At 36.8% G+C, this 3,325-nt stretch overlaps 1 non-coding gene across 1 annotated transcript; it reads right to left on the bottom strand.

Annotated features, from left to right (window-relative positions):
• Positions 1-1,686: 1,686 nt before the first annotated feature.
• On the bottom strand, positions 1,687-1,793 carry LOC127743132 (small nucleolar RNA R71). The gene has a single exon (XR_008004443.1). It is a non-coding gene; the product is annotated as a small nucleolar RNA R71 (small nucleolar RNA).
• Between the last annotated feature and the right edge of the window lie 1,532 nt (positions 1,794-3,325).

The following is a 3,325-nucleotide window of genomic DNA, read 5'->3' as shown; positions in this document are numbered from 1 at the left end:
CATTAGACTAAAGCTTTAGACTAACATTGCATGATTCCTGGAATTCTCATTAAGAATTTTGATATCTTTATTTTCTTTTCCACTTAATTTTCGAAAAATCCAAAAAAAATTACAAAATCATAAAAAACCAAAAATATTGTATGTTTCTTGAGTCTAGTGTCTCATGTTAAGTTTGGTGTCAATTGCATGTTTCTGTTCTTCTTGCATTCATTCATGTGTCTCAAGTGATCTTCAAGATGTTCTTAATGATTTTCTTGCTCTGATCTCTGAATTTTCTTGACTTGAGTGTTTTGTTGTTTCTCATATACATTCTCATTTTGTTAGTGTCAAGTAGTATACAAACTGCTAAGTTTGGTGTCTTGCATGTATTGTTATTTGATTTTAGTTGCGTTTTGATTATTCCTCATTATTTAAAAATCCAAAAAAAATTTTTGTCTTTTCAAGTCAATAATATAGACAATTGAAGATTCATAACATACAGCAGAGGAATTACACAGAAAAATCTGGGCGTTCAAAATGCCCAGTGAAGAAGGAAAACTGGCGTTTAACGCCCAAAAGGGTAGTGCTTTGGGTGTTAAACGCTAGAATGTGCACCATTCTGGGCGTTTAACGCCAGGATGGCACAAGAAGAAAGATTTTATTTTTAACTCAATTTTTTTTCAGGTTTTCAAAATTTTTCAAAATCAAATCTTTTTCAAATCATATCTTTTCAATCAAATCTTTTTCAAAATCAATTTCTTTCCATTTTCAAAGATACTTGCTAACAATTAATGATTTGATTCAACATTTCAAGTATGTTGCCTTTTCTGTTGAGAAAGGTTTAATGTTTGAATCATATCTTTTCTTGTTAGCCAAGTCATTAATTTTTAAAATCAAATCTTTTTAATTTGTTTTTCAAATCATATCTTCTCAATCACATCTTTTTAAAACCATAACTTTTCAATTATATCTTTTTAATCACATCTTTTTCAAAATTAATTTTTCAATCATATCTTTTTGGTTTCTAATTTTAAAATCTTTTTCAAAAATCACTTGATTTCTTCTCCACTCTTAGTTTTCGAAAATTAATTAGTATTTTTCAAAATGTTTTTAAAATGTTTTTCATTTATTTTCAAAAATTTCTTCCCCTCTTCTCACATCCTTCTATTTATGGACTAACACTATTCCTTAATGCACAATTCGAACTCCATCTTTCTTGATAAGTTCGAATTATTCTACTTCTTCCTTCTATTTTTCTTTTTCTCTGACACCTCAAGGAATCTCTATACTGTGACATAGAGGATTCCATATTTTCTTGTTTTCTTCTCTTTCATATGAGCAGGAGCAAAGACAAAAGCATTCTTGTTGAGGCTGACCCTGAACCTGAAAGGACCTTGAAGCGAAAGCTAAGAGAAGCTAAGGCACAACTCTCTGAAGAGGACCTAACAGAAATCTTCAAATAAGAAGAAGACATGGCAGCCAAAAACAACAACAATGCCAACAATGCAAGGAAGGTGCTAGGTGACTTTACTGCACCTACCCCCGACTTCTATGGGAGAAGCATCTCTATCCCTACCATTGGAGCAAACAACTTTGAGCTTAAGCCTCAATTAGTTTCTCTAATGCAACAGAATTGAAAGTTCCATGGACTTCCATTGGAAGATCAATGCCTTCTTGGCAAAGTTTTTTCCACCTCAAAAATTGAGTAAGCTTAGAGTGGAAGTCCAAACCTTCAGACAGAAGGAAGGTGAATCCTTCTATGAAGCTTGGGAAAGATACAAGAAATTAACCAAAAGGTGTCCTTCTGATATGTTTCCAGAATCGAGCATCATATGTATATTCTATGATGGTCTGTCTGAGTTATCCATGATGTCATTGAACCACTCTGCTGGTGGATCTCTTCATCTGAAAATGCCTGCAGAAGCCTAGGAACTCATTGAAATGGTTGCAAATAACCAGTTCATGTACACTTCTGAGAGAAATTCTGTGAATAATGGGGTGACTCAGAGGAAAGGAGACCTTGAGATTGACACCCTGAATGCCATATTGGCTCAGAACAAAATATTAACTCAGCAAGTCAATATGATTTCTCAAAGTCTGTCTGGAATGCAAGCTGCACCAGGCAGTACTAAGGATACTTCATCTGAAGAAGAAGCTTATGATCCTGAGAACCCTTCAATGGAAGAGGTGAATTACATGGGAGAACCCTATGGAAACACCTATAATCCTTCATGGAGAAATCATCCAAATCTCTCATGGAAGGATCAACAGAGACCTCAACAAGGTTTCAACAACAATGGTGGAAGAAACAGGTTTAGCAATGGCAAGCCTTTTCCATCATCTTCTCAGCAACAGATAGAGAATTCTAAGCAAAGCCACTCTGACTTAGCAACCATGATCTCTGATTTAATCAAAACCACTCAAAGTTTCATGACTGAAACAAGGTCCTCCATCAGGAATTTAGAGGTACAAGTGGGTCAGCTAAGTAAGAAAATTATTGAACTCCCTCCTAGTACTCTTCCAAGCAATACAGAAGAGAATCCAAAAGGAGAATGCAAGGCCATTAACATAACCTACATGGCCGAACTAGGAGAGGAGGAAGAGGCAGTGAACGCCACTGAGGAAGACCTCAAATGGACGTCCACTGGCCTCCAATGAGTTCCCTAATGAGGAACCATGGGAATCTGAGGCTCATAATGAGACCATAGAGATTCCATTGGACTTACTTCTGCCATTCATGAGCTCTAATGAGTATTCTTCCTCTGAAGAGGATGAATATGTCACTGAAGAGCAAGTTACTAAATACCTTGGAGCAATCATGAAGCTAAATGACAAGTTATTTGGTAATGAGACTTGGGAGGATGAAACCCCTTTGCTCACCAAAGAACTGGATGACTTGTCTAGGCAGAAATTACCTCAAAAGAGACAAGATCCTGGGAAGTTTTCAATGCCTTGTGCCATAGGCACCATGACCTTTAAGAAGGCTCTGTGTGACCTAGGGTCAAGCATAAATCTCATGCCTCTCTCTGTAATGGAGAAGCTAGGGATCTATGAGGTACAAGCTGCAAGAATCTCACTAGAGATGGCAGATAATTCAAGAAAACAAGCTTATGGACTTGTAGAGGATGTTCTGGTAAAAGTTGAAGACCATTACATCCCTGCTGATTTCATGGTCCTAGAGACTGGGAAGTGCATGGATGAATCCATCATCCTTGGCAGACCCTTCCTAGCCACAGCAAAGGCTGTGATTGATGTGGACAAGAGGAGAATTGATCATTCAAGTGAATGAAGAATTCTTGGTGTTTAAGGCTCAAGGATATCCCTCTGTCACCATGGAGAGGAAGCA

This window comes from Arachis duranensis, chromosome 1 (genome assembly GCF_000817695.3).
Source record: "Arachis duranensis cultivar V14167 chromosome 1, aradu.V14167.gnm2.J7QH, whole genome shotgun sequence".
Taxonomy (NCBI): domain Eukaryota; kingdom Viridiplantae; phylum Streptophyta; class Magnoliopsida; order Fabales; family Fabaceae; genus Arachis; species Arachis duranensis.
Note: the sequence above shows the minus strand (reverse complement) of the source record. Positions and strands in the feature narration are given on the sequence as shown.